At 36.2% G+C, this 17,564-nt stretch overlaps 1 long non-coding RNA gene across 3 annotated transcripts in view; it reads left to right on the forward strand.

Moving 5' to 3' along the window:
* LOC140663204 (uncharacterized) overlaps positions 1 to 17,564 on the forward strand; it is a 68,635-nt gene that overhangs the window by 17,425 nt on the left and 33,646 nt on the right. For all 3 annotated transcript variants that reach the window (XR_012046239.1, XR_012046238.1, XR_012046240.1), the window contains exon 2: positions 6,228 to 6,339. This is a non-coding gene — a long non-coding RNA (uncharacterized lncRNA). The remainder of the gene's footprint in view (positions 1 to 6,227; positions 6,340 to 17,564) is intronic.

Below are 17,564 nucleotides of genomic sequence, written 5' to 3' on the forward strand. Positions count from 1 at the left end.
AACCGCCACCCGCGCCACCGTCTCTTCCTTTCTCCTCTTCCCCATCCTCCTCCCTCTCTCCGGATGGTGGTATTTGGTACCCAAGGGGCATACGGGCATAGTTTGCCGCGCGCGGCCGTGGTACAATTCGCTCGGCAAGTTTCCGCAGCTAATTACCATATAGTGTCTTGCGGCGCGCGCCCTTCTCTCTCTGTTCCTGCTAGTCGAAGTCCTTTAATAGACGCTGCGGCAGCTGCGCAGCTGCGAAGAGCGGTCAATTTGGAGGTGCGAATGCGATTGCAAATTACGTTTATACTGACGTCGGTCGCGTCGAGGTGAGATCTAAATCGATTGCAAACAGTTGGATATGAGGGTATATTTATAGATTTATATTTGGAGAATATAAAAGCTTTAATAAAAAGTCGATGCATGAATTTCCATTATAGAATATGTCTACATAAAATTTATTTAGATTATAATTATATATATATATATATATATATATATATATATATATATATATATATATATATATGTGTGTGTGTTTGAGACTCTATTATTTACATTTATATCTTAGCTGGGACACACAATATGTATTTTTTTCTCTCCAAAGTTTTGTCGCATAAACTCTTAGTTCGATATTTAAGGCTTGAGAGGAAAGTTGAAAATGCTCGATGTCTAAATTTACATCGCTCTTATCGCCCTTCTCGTTCCGCTTCGATACAATCGAGATACTGGCCTCGGTTGGCCAGGTCATCTATTTCCTTCCTCGGCTTTCTCCAGCGACGTCGACCAAAGACGATGTCAGAAAATCTTTCGCCTTCGGTCGCGCCGGTCGGGGATATTCCCCCTCCCCCATGTCGTCTTCTCTCTCATTTTTACGTCGTCCATTGTAAACGCCGCGATCGTATTTACATACGCCGTATTATAATAGCGTGGTGAGATCCCGCAAAAATTTTCAACGAGCGCCGGGCGTTAACGAGTAGGGACGATCGCGAGAGAGGCGCGACTGAGGTGCTAAAAGAAGGAGTGAATACGAAATTAATAGTATTCCGCGCAAAGTGCAAAGAGCCCGCAACTTTATGCATTTATACGCGCTCGCTCGGAAAGAAACCCTGTTCGTCTTCTTTCCACATTGTCGTGTTTTCGCACCTTCCCCCGATGTTCCTCCCTTTTTTTTTTTTTTTTTTTTTTTTTACACCCCTCTCCAACTCATGCGCTTGCATGCCCCGTCACGCGATTACTGCCGGAGAAATGCGTGGAAACAATAACGCGCATAATATAGAGGACTGGTGTATTTATGGAATTAAATTTATATAGAAAATTCGCGCGCTCGGTTCGAAAAGCACGTGTTTTATTCATTGCCAGTTGAGGGGTGGAAATTACGTGCGATGCAGAGGATCGAGGATATTAATAGAAATTGCAGACGTGCTTCACGCAAACACGTTACGCGATCCATGAATAATATTTAAATAATAACGCTTGATCGCCTACAAATGTTTACATTTTCAGATCATTGTGTTTGGGAAACTGTTTGCGCTTCTTTGAATGTAGGTCGTATCGATATGATCGATCCGCGAGATGTAGTCAGAAATACCTCGAGATAGTGAGAATGTATTGTTGTCTTCCCGCATTAGCTCGATATTCGAAATTATTGCTGACGTAAGGCAGTCAAATAGCGGCGAGTCGCTTAAATGTTACATTATTGACTGATACTTTCAGGCCATCTGTTTTAAATCGAACACGAATGTAAGACTTGAAGTGCTCCTTAAAGTAGGTTGTAACAATTCTAATCCCAACTTGACACAAAAAAGTTGCAAGTGCTATATTTAAAAAAAAATCACCTTTATATACGCTATTCATCATAAGAATCCTTTTTTCAAATAAATAAAATGTATTTACGACGCTTTTATTTAAATAACTTATTTAAGAAAATACCGCAACTTTATATTTAAGAGATTGTTTTCTCTTTTATACTCTTCTTTTTATGTTTCATATAATACTTGTTTTCTAAATAAGGTATACGAATTTTCAAATTCAAAGAGGTTTCTTGGAGTAAACTCAATCTTTAGTAAAAAATATAAATCATCAATTAATACATAATAAAATACATTTTGAAGATGATAGTTAAATTTGAGAAAGAACGAGGTAGCGCAAGAGAAGCAGAGTTAATAAATAGAGTCGTACGGCGTGATGGCGTATTTCACGTATTTTCATCGCCAGAGGTCCCTTAGGTGGTCGCCGTAATATAGAAACGAAAGGGATGAGAGGGTAAGGAGGACGGACCCGAGAGATATGGCCAGAAGAGTCGAGTCTCGTAAGTAGTTTTATTAAGGGGTTCCTTTCGGAAAATCGTGGAGGGCGGTTGAATATACATCGGCGAAGATATATGCGATATCGATTACCGTTTCGGCTCCCGATATTACGTCGTCGGTCCATCCGTGTATTTCCTTCCACATACAACTACCGCTGGCAGCTGTACCTCTCTCTATCCTTTTCAGTCCGCAGGATGTCTGCAAAATAACTTTCGTGTAATCTCGGATTTCGACATAACATTTACCAATTTTACTTTATAATTAATTATTCTTTCAAAAACATCATAATTATATATTAAAATTAGCATTAATCTTGATTTATAATATTAGTACGTTTTTCTTATGTTATATTTTTCATAATTACTACATTTAATTTTGAAATTTATCTGGATGAAAAATCTCCTCATATAACGATTCCTTAGTTGTTGTTTACAATCGAAATAATGATTATACGTTTACATTGTTATCAAATAAAAGTCGAGTACAAATTCTTCAATATCGAAGGATTTTTATATAGATGAAAATAATATAATAAAAATTCATGGATTTTGTACACAAAAGTACACATGTGTACTTTCTCTCTTTTTGCCACCTATCCATCTTGTTTCATCTTTCTTTTCTATTTCTTCTCACGTCTTTCGTCTCTTATTCGCATGACTTTTCGTTGTGTTTATAGGTCGAACACATACGTGAGAAAAGTATGTACAATACATAAAAACGAAAACCTACTCTGCAAAATAATTTTGAGGCACTGTATCTATGCAGTGGTGTATGTACGTCACACATTTTATGAGCACGTGGATTTTAATTTTTTAAATAATAAAAATATATTCCGCATGTCTGAGAAAAAATTAAAAAGTCTAAAAAGACAGACTAGAGTATATTTATGACATTTACTTTTCTTTACATTAAATGTAACTTTATTGAAACTTGTAGTAATATAAGTATGTGATTAAGATATATAACAATGATTCACATAACGAGAAATTAATTCCAAAAGTGACTTTAATATCGCGGTAGATACCGATAGATAGATAAAGAAATAAAGTTAAGAAAATAAAGCATGGCGAGTCGAGAATTTGATTAAGCCGAACAGCAGAAGAGCATGATGACAGTTGGTGTTTGGTAAGAGTAATTCGAGGATATAATGTGATTACAAATAATGTGAGCACCTACGAGCTACGAGCGTGAAATAATTTCCAAGGAGAGCGTGACGTATGCACGGAAGAGACGCGGTGAGATATGTACTCTGACCCCTTAAATAATCAAAGAATGCGTGGGATGTGCCGTTTCACGAGCCACGTATCACGTGTGACGTAGAATTAAGCGAGGACCCCTTGACACTTTCACTGAAAACCCGTGTTATCTCAACTGTGCAATTCAATTGTAAAATTGAATAGTCGATATGAAGAGCGGCAAAAGTGCAAATCTCATAGAAAGAAGTCTATGCTGTTGTAAAATAATATTTATTTATTCGGAAAAGAATAGAAGAGAGAATTCTTTTCGCGTATACATTTTAAGTTCTAGAAAACTCTCGAACAAAATATTCTAAACGAGTTTCAGCAAACTTTTTACATAAATGTAGGTATAGGGCTTTATTAGTTTTTCGTCAATTGAGTCGCGAATAATTGACAGTGCATCGTTGTTGCGCGCAAATTTGCAAAAAGCTTTCGCAACATTTTAAATTCCGTTGCGTTATAAATGTTGCACCCGCAAATATCCGTATAACGAACAACGTAACCCACGGAAAGTAGCCTATGAACGTAGTAACGTGCAGTATTTTTTTGACCCTTTAAATTGCCAGGAAGGTACGGGCGGTCGTTTGTTAGCCACCACGTGTTATCGCCGTCTTGAATAATACAGTCGGTGTGTTTTACGAAAGTTATGCGCTTACACCCTTTAACTAAATTACGCTTCGCGGGAGTTTGAACGTTTACCCGATAGATACGCCACGAGATAAACCGGTAGAGTGTATATACGTCCATTCTCTCTCTCTCTCTCTCTTTCTCTCTATCGTTTTTTTTTTCACCGCTAATAAATATTTCACGCGTTGCTCTCCTACATGAGTTAATAATTTTTACCGAACGAAACGATAATAGCAAATTATTATACAAACGAATTCTTTTGTTGGAAAAATCATGCGGAGAGAAAGAGATTCAAAAGCGAGTGTAACACAAAAAAACATTTAATTTCAACAAATTTGTTACAAAGAGGTGCCAAAATTACGTCAAAAAAAAAAAAAAAAAAAAAAGTTCACAATACATTTAACGCAACGCGCTGCAACGAGCTGACACGTGTACCTTCGAGGTATCGTTGACGTTAAAGAATCACTTGGCCGGCGAAAGAGATAAAAAGTATAGTTCACTGCGCGCTCGTGTAAAACGGGACACGTGCGAAATGGGCTACGAAGAAAAATACGGGGAAAGCCTCGCTACGCCAATGTCCGCGCCGGCGGAGCCGCCGTTCCATCGGTCGGTCCATCGAGTCTCGATAGTCGTGAAATCTTTCCCACATCCGTCTTCCGGCTTGGTGTGCCCGCCGTTTCGCCCTCGCCTCCTTCTCTACGATTTTTTCCATTAAAAGTAAGATGGCGCGCAAATCCCTCGCGTTTTTACACCGTCGCGCTCTTTCCCTCTCTCTCTCTCTTTCGCCCTGGTTTAAAATCAATGTTCAATGCACATACGGCTTCCTACGTCTCGCACGAACGGCGAGAATATATGCACTTTACGAGGGGATCTCACAACGCGTGTGCGTATGTGTGTGTGTATCGAGAGATTTCGAGTGCGAATACACGGGGTGTACCGAGAAGAAGTGAACGGGAAAAGTATAGGTTAAATATATTCAAAACATTGCGCATAAATTTAAATGTTTAAATATTGCCGAATTAATTAGATATGTAATACGTGTATTTAGCGTGAAAATATTTTTCGTTTTTTTTTTTTTTTTTTTTTTTTGTTAAAGAATGATTTAGCATCCGTTAACTCAGATTGCAATTCTAATATTAAATATAGGACTAGCAGAATATTCAATTTTACGTTTATTGATACTTTTAACGCTAACGAATTCGATAGAGTATTCTACAATCGAGCTTGCATGTGAAGACAATATTGTAATGAGCGTCTGAATCGAATACAAATGCGTATTGTGGTACACATACAAAAATCGATAAACGTTCTTTACAACGCATATTGTTTTATCGTGCATGTAAACACATGGGTAAATCCGTTTGCAACTTGATAAACTATAACAAATCGGATTTATTTGTAATAATATAAAATAAAAATTGAATTTTTATTATAATACACATTTTGTATGGACTGATTTATCGAAAATGTAATATGGTTTTATATTTGAAAATATATATCGCAATATTCGATTTTATCTCATTCTCGTGTGTGTATGTGCGTAATTATAATGTGTGTAATAAATCATAATTTTATATTAGCTTTAAACTTCTACATATTGGAAAATGTTCTTGTCCATTGTTGTCGATTTGTTGCGGAGTTGGATAAATTTCGTTAACGAATCTCCTCGTAGCTGAGCCGAACTTTTAATAGACGTGTTAGTAATACAAGTTACGCCCCGGACATGGCGGCACGAAGTTTAACAACATAGTTACACGTGATGCATGAGCATAGTAGTTTCGACAACAACCCAGATCGATAGATATTAGACGGAAGATTCTCTTTTATACGAAAAATATAATTACAAATTAATATTTTAATAAAAAAAGTACGGGTTACCGATTCTAATGATACAAAAAAATATGTGTACGGTATACATATTATTACCTCTCACACAGATAAAAATCTAAACCTGTGTGCGTTTTGACAAAAAATATTTGATTATATATCAAATTTTTCTAGCTTTTATTCACAAATTATATTTATGTCTTTTTAAACTTAATTTATTTTTATTATCTATATTTTTCAGAATCAATGTGTTGCTGCCAGGAAACAGAAGACCGCTTCGCACTTATCAACCAGTGTAATTGAGGTCATAATTAACACTTTGGCGCCTTCGAGCTATTGTTTATCGTCGTTATGTAAGACTCATTTAATTTATTCAATTTTAAATGCATGTCACATCCGTAGCTAAATATATATATAGCCACAGATAGATATTGCGCATCCATGCGTACAAAGGTGACGAAAAAAAAAATATATATACATATATATATATATTTTTAGAATGTAATATCTGTTGCAATATTATATATCTATTTTTTTCAAAAAATTTATTCGCCAACCAACAATTTTGTGGAACATCGTGCTCTTTTACTATGGAAAAAATACGATCCCTATTCACCCTATATACGCACTTGCACACATATATGCGGGGCTATTGTTCCGTCGTGGGCTTCAAGTTCGCGGCCTCTCGAGACGTTTCGTTCGCGAAGTTCCCTTTGTCAGCCGTGCTCTTAAAAAACATTTTTCCGCGAAACGCCAGAATGGTGAGAAGTAACCACTGACGATCGTATAGGAGAATTTTACTCTAACAAACGGCGAGATTTTTGTGCATCTCTCTCGCGGAAAGATTCGATTGAATCGCGACTTCAAGGCCATCGTTTAACGCATTGTAAACGCATAGAAATGCGATCATTATATTTTTATCCGCCGATATACGACTTCGTCGCCGAACGCGTCGCATATTAATCACAATAGACGTTTCCCGTCTTTCTTTTCTATTTTATGCAATTCCCGAGACGTCCCCGAGGCCGACCTAAAGAGACTTCCGGTGAGGGTGCATTTCCGTTAAACTTTCCGATCGCCTCAGGGTGCGAGAACTCCTCCTACTCCTATTGCGCTCTTGCTCTTTCACTCTGTCGAAAGGGGGAGATTTCAGTCCCTGCTACTTCTCTCCCATTTCCTTTTTCGGCGCAGTTTGGCCCTTCAAAGCTATCGCGTTTCTTTCTTCGACGTCTTCACCAGGCCACGCTGGGTTCCATCAACGCCTGTCGTTTAGCCCGCGGCGGCGCGTTGACGAAAGCAAAAGTGATTAGATGAAGATAGAGTGGAGAACGAGAGGGCAGGCCCGCGAGAGAGGAAATTGCCGGGATGCCGAGGCGTTTTCGTGAGACTATTTTCTTGAGTGAGCAGACGCGCAATTATTCAACGTGATCTTCTTTTTAATCTTTTCATAATTTAGATTCAGCAGTTTCTAAAAGTTTTCTCTTACTTTTTCTCTCTGTGTTAAAAGTCAACCTAAATATGCTGGAATAATTATCTCCATTATTAATCGTTACATTTCAAAAGCTTGCATTTTCTCAATATGTTTAAATTTGCACTAGTCGTTCTATTGCTTTTTCTCTCGACCCTTTATCATTTATGTAAGATCAATCTTTAAAAAAAGAAAAAATTAATTTTTTTCCCAAGTCTTTTCAAGAGAACATTGTGCTGAAAAAAATTTGGCAGTAATTTTGGGGCACTTTGTATCGTACCTGTCGCCATCACACGGGGCGCGATATTATATATTCCTAAGCCGTCGCTCGCGATTTTCCGATTTTCGTAAAGTGTCAGACGTTGTTTGGCCGTTCCCGCGTTGCATTATCACGGAGACGCGAGAAAGCGCGCGACGTTAACTACGCATATAAGTAATTAAATGTGACGAAGCGACGCTAAGATTTTTCCCCGCTTCCCGCGCGATTCATTATTATCACTGTCGTCATCAGTACGCATAGTTAATGAAAGGAAATGCAGAAGAATCCGAGACATAAATATCCGTGGTGAGATCTATAAAGTTTAGCTATTTAATTTTTTTATTCAGTGACTTGCCGAATTTTTTTTTATTCCGAGACTTTGACTCCTTAAAGCATCGACACATTTGAAACCCCATACACGAAACGTTCCCTGCATCCCGTGCTTTCTCTCAATTGCTAAGGGCAAAACGCAAATTGGCGAACTTTCAGATCCGCGCACAATAGATTCGAAGTCGCGCGGCAACAATGAGTCTCGTATCGAAGTGAATCTCTTTGGAATAATTCGCGGCGTTTCTTGGCGAAAACGGAAGCCGCGAAGAAAGTTGCGTCCGTCTCGGTTGTTAAAGATCGCCGCGGGGTTAGCGGATTTCTCGTCTTGGCCCTGGTGGTTATCGTCTGGCACTAACGAGAGGAAGCTTGCGTCGAAAGAACGTATCGTCTCTGTCCATATATACACCTTTATCTTTTCAAGACGATTCAGCGCTTTCTTATCGGCGGATTATCGTTAGTCTGGAGAAAAGTTCCGTGGTCACGGACATCCGGTTTTCATTTTGTTTACTTTGTACAATATAACGGTCCTGTGTCGTTTCAACTCGGTTTAGTTTGTCTTTTAAAGCCAGTGTAATATTGTATATTCTTCCTGAATCTACTAGAAGTTTAAAAACTAAAAAATACATATAATAGCAATTTTTTTTACATGACTGAACTATTTAAGCAATGAAGGAAATTTACTGATGTTTATTTATATAAAAAAATATTTACATAAGCTGGGTAAAATGTCGAGGATATATATAATAATCTATATATAAATAAAATTGAAAAATTGATTTTTCGCGACATTCACACGCAAATTAATAAACAACACTCTGGATTTAATCGTCAAAGAGCGCGCGGACAATTTTTTTGTTTTTCTGTTATACCGTTTAGTTTGCGACGGAAATGCGTCTGTCCGACCTCTCGCCGAGCGTCGACAATATTCATGGTAATCCAATTCAAATTAATTCTCGGTGGTGGGGAGTCGTCCGCGCGCGCATCTCCCTTCTACTAAATGGCGTCTCATAACCCGCTCGGAGGAGGTTTGTAACCGGAAGTGACGTGAAATATCGCGCTGCGACGTAATCGGGCCTTCCCCCTCCTCTCTCTCTCTCTCTCTCTCTCTCTCTCTCTCTCTCTCTCGCTTTCCCGGTACTCTATTGCCGGCGGATTTCTCTTCGAGGTTTCTCTAATTGTTACCGCGGGCCTCCGCGATGTTAATCACGTGGCCGGGCTGAGACAGTAATTCAACATTACAGTGAGGCATAACTCCTATTCAGATCTGCGGGCAATACCGGCTGCCTACCTGTCAGCTTATTGACTCGCGTTTATTAGGTCCGCGCAAGTAATCGTGATGTAATTGGAAGAGTAATTTGATGGAGGGAATTCGGGACGATGGTGTCTCCCGTGAGCGTGAGGGAAGATACTGCATATTTTAGAGATCTTATCGTGAACAATATGCTAGTAATCTTCACAAAAAGCAGGTACACTTAATTGAAGTATTAAATTTTTTTAAGATAAAAATTAATTTTCTAAATATTTTGAATTGCACGAAATGATTTTTGAATATATTTAACAATAAGTATAATAAAAGAATATTGAACATACAAGAATGTTAAAATCTTTTAAATATTTTTTATTAATCTATTTTACTATTATATTATAATATATTCAGTAATAAATAACCTATGATTTAACTGTTCAAGAAAAAATGTAGTTTTATCAATCAAAAGTTACGAACAATTAAAGGTAATAATTTCACTCTATTTATAAACTATAATTAAAATTTAAAAAGAATTTACTCAGCATCTATCAAAATGTAATCAAATATATGAGAATGCGAATGAAAAAGAATCGCATTTGGATATGTTCCAGTGTTGAGAAGAAAGAATATAAAGATTAATAGTTTGTCTACTTTTTACCATTTTTGCGCGATTAATCCATGAAAATAAAACAACACTATTAAAAAAGAATTATTTTATTTTTATACACATCTTTTAGAAATATTATTCCAACATGTTACATTTTAGTCTACAAAATCTCAATCTTGTTTTGTATTTAATGGATGTAATAATGTGGCAAATATCTCATTGTAAGCGCGGTATTTGATTTAGAGCGATTAACAGTTTGCTTAATCCTTTGAGTTCTCTCTCTTTCAAAGGGACGGGAAAGGCACGCGACTTATCGCCCACGCGCGGCAACAATCAACGCAACAAACGAAATATGTATAAGGCAGCGGCGGTGAACGCGCGCCGCTTTCCTCATTAGAATGCCGAACATTTCGACATCCGCGAGGCACATCCTAACTCGGTACTTCCGTACGCGTTCCGCTGCAAACGAACGAACGAACGAACAAGCTAGCGAGCCTGCTTATGCGATCGAAATTCCGCGCGTGTCTCCGTTTGTAGCCGCGGCCAGGGCGGTTAACCAAATGGGTGATTAGCAACGTGGCGGTTAAATCGCCAACCGGAGTAGTTACCCAGCCGAATCGGTTAGCCGAACAGTTAGCCGAGCAGTTAGGTCGTGGTCCATCGGCTCTCTGCGTTGATGGAGCCACGTACATACTTAATTCACAGTGTGTCTACTTCCCGGAAAAACATGGAATTTGCAGGGATTTACTTTAGTCCTGAAAACATCAGGAAATTCTCAGGGGATTTAAACAAAAAAATTCTCTTTGATAATGTTACTCTCATATTGTAAACAGTCGGTAAGCCGAGTGAATTATGTATACAAAGTATACTATAAATATACATTTATCTTTGTTTATACATTCAAAATGTCTAAAATTGATGATAAAAAAATGAAAATTTTATGTAAGTGAAAAATGCTTATTTTACGAAAGTTTTTTTTTCAATATATTAATCTAGCATTTGAAGCTTACGAGAAACTGCAGGTAAAAAATTAATAAACCTAACATTTCGAGATTCATGAATTTCACACTGCATTCTACAAATCTTTAATTCACAAATTAATTATTAATTTTATTTTTTAAAAGGCTAAAAGTGCTTTGCGCTATGTCAAATTCATGAATCTTGAAATGTTTTAGATTTATTAACTTTTGATGTAGCTGATCCGTGCAAGTTCTCTTCAAAAGGTTCCATATTTCTCCGTTATATAATAAAACAAAAAATTAGAAAATGCATGCAACTTTGCAAGTTTATTTTATAAAATTGCATAAAAAAAATTTTTTAAATATTCTTTTCATCTAGAGTTTTAAGCAAAGATATAAAGAAGAAAAGTGAATTTTTAGAGAATTTTTTTGTAAAATTTGAGCAGACATTCTGATAGCCATAAGTGCTATTGGAATGAAGTGGAGATGATAGGGATTAGATATGAAATATAGAATATGTGTTTTCCAGTTTCGCATTAAATTGAAAGAAGCCCAAATTCTAGTAGGATTGTTTATTACAGATAAATTGAAGCATTTGCGCGAAGAGGAGGGAAACGCGATTTAAAGCGCTGATTAAATGACGACGTTAGCTAGGTGAGAGAAAGATTTATGTAGCGTCGCGACGATGTTAGACAATGATGACACAAAGTGACGAACGATGTCTTACTATGTAAACAAATTCTGTTGGATAACCGCTAAGCTGCGTCTTATTCAGAACGATGATTGAGAACCGTAAGCACGTTGTTGGCCGCGTACAAAGGCACCGTGTGTTTGTAGAATAGGATCTCGCGCTAATAGACGTTTTCTATGAGATCGAAATGACAGAAGGAGTAGGGGAATACACAAGAATGTCGCTGGTAAGCGTGAAGGTGATGTGCGTGTACAATGCGAGCGTAACGCGCTAATAACACTACAAAAGGTGATCTTTATCAGTAAGGAAGACGCTCGCTGTGTGCATTGATCGTGGGAGGAGATGCGCTGTAATAATTTTAAGTAGGGGAATTTTGGCGAGATTAAGCATTTCAAGTGGGAAAGGAAATTACGTCATTTCTCCGTTCATCGAAACAGCTTTTCCTGCTACTGCTTTTTCTAAGCAGTTTTGTTTTTGCTGAAAGATTTATCGACATTAATTAGTAAATTAGTAGATATAGATTGATTTATTTAAATACGATAAAAAAGAGAATTGGCAAAGTCCCGCATTTACTGGATAAAATTTATGCTAAACCGGCAAAAATTGGTCTTTACTGTTAGATGTATTAAAATAAATAAAAAATCTTTTTGTCTATATTCGATTGAGAAAATGCTTTTTTAATTCGGTTTTATTTAAAATCTGTAATAATATCGGAATCGATGTAGCAAGTAAATTAGTTTTTCGTTAGAGGATGTTGAATGATAAACGTGGACCAATCTACATTGATAAAAATTTTTAATTCTGTTACCTATATTTTTCTTATTAAATTAAATTTTTAGTAATATTTATTATATATTTCTAAAGTTTTTATTTTCAAAATTTCACATATTAATTTGAATTTAAAAAATGTTATTATTATATTTATTTTTCATTTTTTTAATTATAGTGAGATTAATATAATCTATTAATTAATTAAGCAAAAATATCTTTTTGCATAAAATATATTTTAGTGTTACACATTAGTTATTTTTTATAGTTTTTTGCTAGGTTATTCTATATATTTGAATAAAGTCCGAGACAAAGTAAAAACCGGAATTTACTATGGTTTTTCCACTAACTGGACTTTTCCGACCAACTCTGTAAAAAAAGATACGCGTTGTCTAGATTTATGAAATATAATATTAAACATAAAACATATGTTAGTCGCACAAATGTGTACGTCTGAACTCATGTTTGCAAACATCAAGGTGGAATAGAAAAGGATAGACATGTGTCGCAATCGGTTAATTTGTCATTTCCTCTGCCTGACACATTCCTGCTCATCTGGATTGTTTCACACATAGTCACCAAATTTGCTATTATCTCACAGCGTGAGATAACACAAATTCTCTCGAATTTATGAAACAGTTATTTTTTTATCTAGAATGGACAAAATAAAGAAATATAACCATTATATATCTTTTCTTGTTAAATCATATGTTTAATTTTATGGACTGCATTGTTCAGTAATATAAATGATTCTTTTTTTAGGAGAAAAATGCTAATGTAACCAAAGATTAAAAAGATGACAAATCTATATATATATATATATATATCGGTTTTATAACATCCTTTATATTAGATCAGAATTCTAAGTCCATCTAAGCCGGTCAATTAATTGTACTGTCACGTACTTGGTTAGCACGACATTTGGACGAGCGCCTATGACTTTGTATATAAATGTATTCTAGTATAACATATCCGCAGGGCTGATTGAAAATTTAGTAAAATATAATTTACTATCTACACTTTGAAAATAAATGTAATAGACATTTGCTTTATATAAACAAATACACACAGACATCGGTGATGTAACAAAATATTATAAATTTTGTAAAATTTATAGTATTATTCAGTTTGCAATTAAATTAAAATTTTTATAGTATTATATACAGAGTTTTTAATTCTGTTAAATGTCATTTTCTAAAAGAATTATTGAAGATATTGAATAAACGCGTGGCATTTTGTTATTGAATCAATAAAATGTTTAGAAATTAATGTGAAAATTATTTTAAATATTTATTTAAAATAAATTAATTAATTGAAATTTAAAATACGATTATCTCTGAATTGAAACAAAAGTATTATGAGTGATATTTCAAATCTTTGTAATTGTCAATGTATTTATATTTATTATTAACAATGCTTCCAATAAAATATATTCAGAATAATAAAATCATAAAAAATATATAAGAATTTAATTATTGTTTTTTTTAAGTTTTATAATTGCTTTTTACAATAGATTTAAAATTTTAATTACATAGTTTATAGTTTATATAACATGAAACAACTTGTTATTCGATAAAGTTCAAAAAAAGTTTACATCGATATTTTTAATAAAATTTCTTGGAAAATGACTGTAAAGAACTTGCAGAGAGAGAGAGAGAGAGAGAGAGAGAGAGAGAGAGAGAGAGAGAGAGAGCGAAAAACATCGTGGATATATTGATTTTTCATTTTATATTTAAAAAGAGTTCTACTTTTCATTAATCTCTATTGCAATTATTTTTTTTATATCCTTTTCAAAATAATTGTGCAAAAAGAAAATCGTGGAATTACACTACAATTTGCGGGGTCCGTCCTCTGATCCGGCCGGCCCTGAACCGGAAGCCAGTCGGCAATGAGTATAGTCTACATTAGGTATGGGGACTACAATCGGCCAGCTAGCGGGGGCTAATCCGATGGAGAGGCATTTTCATCTCGAGGGTTTCGGAACTTGCTAGTGGATTCCGACGCCGCCCATATTCCGCGAAGAGGAAAAGAGAGAGGGAGAGAGAGAGAGAGAGAGAGAGAGAGAAAGAGAGGGAGAGGGAGGTAGGGAAGGGAAGGGAAGGAGGGAAAGAGCGAGCCTTCCCTTTGGCCGGGAACTTTGTTGCGAACTGGAACCGCGCGCTGTACCAGCCGCCGAAACCGGGGGAATTAATCGCTATTTCAACGATGCACCGGCCGCTGCATCGCGGCATTGCTCGAATGCTCTTATTTCCGCGCGTTGGTAGCTCGTACTTCGCGAGGGAGCACGCCGTTGTTCGCGCTGCGAGTGCGCTCGCCCATGTTCGAAATCCTAGAATCGCCCTAATAATTTTCAGATACGAATTGGGGGTACGTACATATGTATAGATTAGGAGTAATTGAAAGTAAATGTTCCTTTCGAACTTGATATATAGTTTCATTTGAAAGCTGAATCCGCATTAATTACGTATAATTAATAACCGTAGCTAATGATCTTTGGCGAAAAGAGATCGTTGAAATCTCTCAATTGTTATTTTACAATAATTCTCACTGTTTTGCGTCAATAGTACCGTGATCAGTTTGCTCATAATCGTGTTCATTAGTTTTTAATTCAATTTATACATAAAGCGATGTAGCCATTATTATAAAATTTTATACAGAAAAAAAACAAGTATAGCTTTAATAGCTATCAGCAATTAAAAATAATAGCAATTAAAAATCGATTTTATCAAAGAAGAAAAATCACACACACACAGTATTGTGACGTTATAGATTTTAAATTGGAGATGTATATCGTTTCCCTATATCGATCGCATCATAAATGCTGTGATATCTGTCTCCCTCCCCTTCCCATATCCCAATAAATGAATAATAAAAGCATGCGTGGCATCGCGATTAGCTTATTGAATATTCCGTTTGTTTGTCGGCCTACCGAGATAAAACGCAGAGTCTGCATTTATATAGGGTACATCAAAAAATGCGCGCTCTTACTTTGTCGAAAATGCGTGGAGTCTTTTTAACTCTCAATGTTTCAAGTTTTATTTTGTTATTTTTAACGTCTCATATGTTTGTTTATTTACATGTAATATAATCCGACATAAACATGAAATATAGAGTCAGTAAATTGTATTGATACACGATTTTTGACAAAATTGCCAAGTTTTGATATGATCAATTTGATGGACTCTTTCAGATATATATCCGAAATAATAGAGAAAACGTACAAAGTAGAAGAATCTAGATGATGTATAGAACCATTTCAAGACAAGCCTAATCGAAATCTGCCTACTTGAAAACAGCTTCATCTCTCTCTCTCTCTCTCTCTCTCTCTCTCTCTCTGTCTTTCTCCGTTACGTCGATATCATTTCTTTTCCGCTCTCTTCTCTGACCTAAAGCTCAGTACATGTGTATTTGTGTGCGCAGTGTGTGCACGGAACTCTAAAAAAAGGTAGCCAGGCCATTCGATGGCAGCTGTTCCACATTTGAAGGATGGATATTCTTCGGGCTTTGTCGCAGCGACAAAAGGCCTCCTCTCACAAAAGGCCGACGTGGTCCGAGCTTTGCGCCCTAGGTTTCTCTTACTCTTTCTACCTTGCCTCTCCTGCTATTGCACCCTCTTCCTCTCTGAGAGAGGGAGAGAGAGAGAGGAAAAAAGAGAAGAGAGAGAGCGACGAATAAGTATTTGTAGGCCTAAGTTCCATATGTGATGCAAGGGCATATATCTCGATGCTTTGCCTCCTCGTAACATTTTTCTCTTCTTTTTTTTTCTGATATCTCTTTATTCTGCGATCTGAATACTCATGTGTGCGACCATCTAAACGCGAAGTTTTTCACAGACTTATAATGACATCTCTCTAGACGAATAAAATTAATAAACATTTCTCCTGTGGCTATGTAATTAAGTATATGTACAAAAAATTTATTAGGTTTTCATTTTCTTAAAATTATTTTATGCATGATATTAATGTTTGTAAAAAAATCTATAGTAGAATTCTCTTGTTAATTGCAAAGATGGCATTATAATTAAAAAAAAAAGAAAGAAAACCTGAGTTTCAAGATTCGAAATTTAGGACAAAAGACAGTTTGACTGGGAGAAAAAGCTTGGCTGTATATTTCTCGACAATAAATGAAATAAAAATTTTCCGCAGCCAGTTGTGGTTACTTTCAAGTGGAATAACGTATATGTACATGTTATTCGTTTTAACGAATAAATAACAAACGCGAACGAGAGAAAAAGCAATACTACCATCAACAGACATGGGTTATACACAAACAATCAGAAAATGGCTATGACTGATTGCACGCAACAAAAAACTGCGAGTGATTAAAATAACCAGAACTGTTTTCAAAAATTCTTTTTCTCATTTTTTTCATAAGAAACCGCCATTTTGAGTGATTTGTTGCATTTACCCATATAAATCATAAATCGGGTGTATTAAATTTTTTTTTAGTTAGTTCGTTGCAAAAGTTTTCACGAAAATTAAATAACAAAGTAGAGATACGTGTTGTGACATTTGTTGTTACGTGCGACGCAAAAAACGATTTTTCGCCACGAAACTGGACCGGGTTCGGTTTCGGAACGTGAGTTTCGTCAAAAAGAGAGCGACGAATCAGCTCCTCTCCGGTGACTAATGGGTTTGCTACGAGCTCCGCACGCTCGACCCCGTTTGACCTCGCCTCGCGTTCTTGGTGGCCCCGCGAAAAATTGCGTCCAAACATTTACGAATCGACGAGGAAGAGGGCGGGAATGACCCCGCACAGCGAAATGAGACGAGAGGCGTCCCACGCACTCGACAATTGACTCACGCTAATAATTAAGTTCATCGGCTGGAATTTCGAGAAAGAGATTCCTACGATCACAAAGGTCATCTTCAGCACGCGTCGTGATCAAAGCGATGTTTTATGAGCTGAAGCTCTACCGTCCCTGCAAAGCCGTGGCGCACGATACGATCTCGGAGAGGATCTCGTGCAGATCTCTGTACAATTGTCAACGACTCCCGAAATAGCGCATTCAAATTAACGATGGAATAAAGGATGAAAAAAAATAATATTATTATTATATTATTCTTTAATATTATTCAATTATATATTCTTATTGTTAGTTTTACTACAAATTTTGTAGTCAAATAAAAATTCCAATAGGCATAATTATCTTCGGTTGATAAATCACACACAGAAGTTTTTCATAATTTAGAAACTGTCCGAGAAACTCTCGCATGTTAGGGGGAATCGAAGATTTTTTCTTTTGTAAAA

This window comes from Anoplolepis gracilipes, chromosome 2 (assembly GCF_047496725.1).
Source record: "Anoplolepis gracilipes chromosome 2, ASM4749672v1, whole genome shotgun sequence".
In the NCBI taxonomy this organism is placed as follows: Eukaryota; Metazoa; Arthropoda; class Insecta; order Hymenoptera; family Formicidae; genus Anoplolepis; species Anoplolepis gracilipes.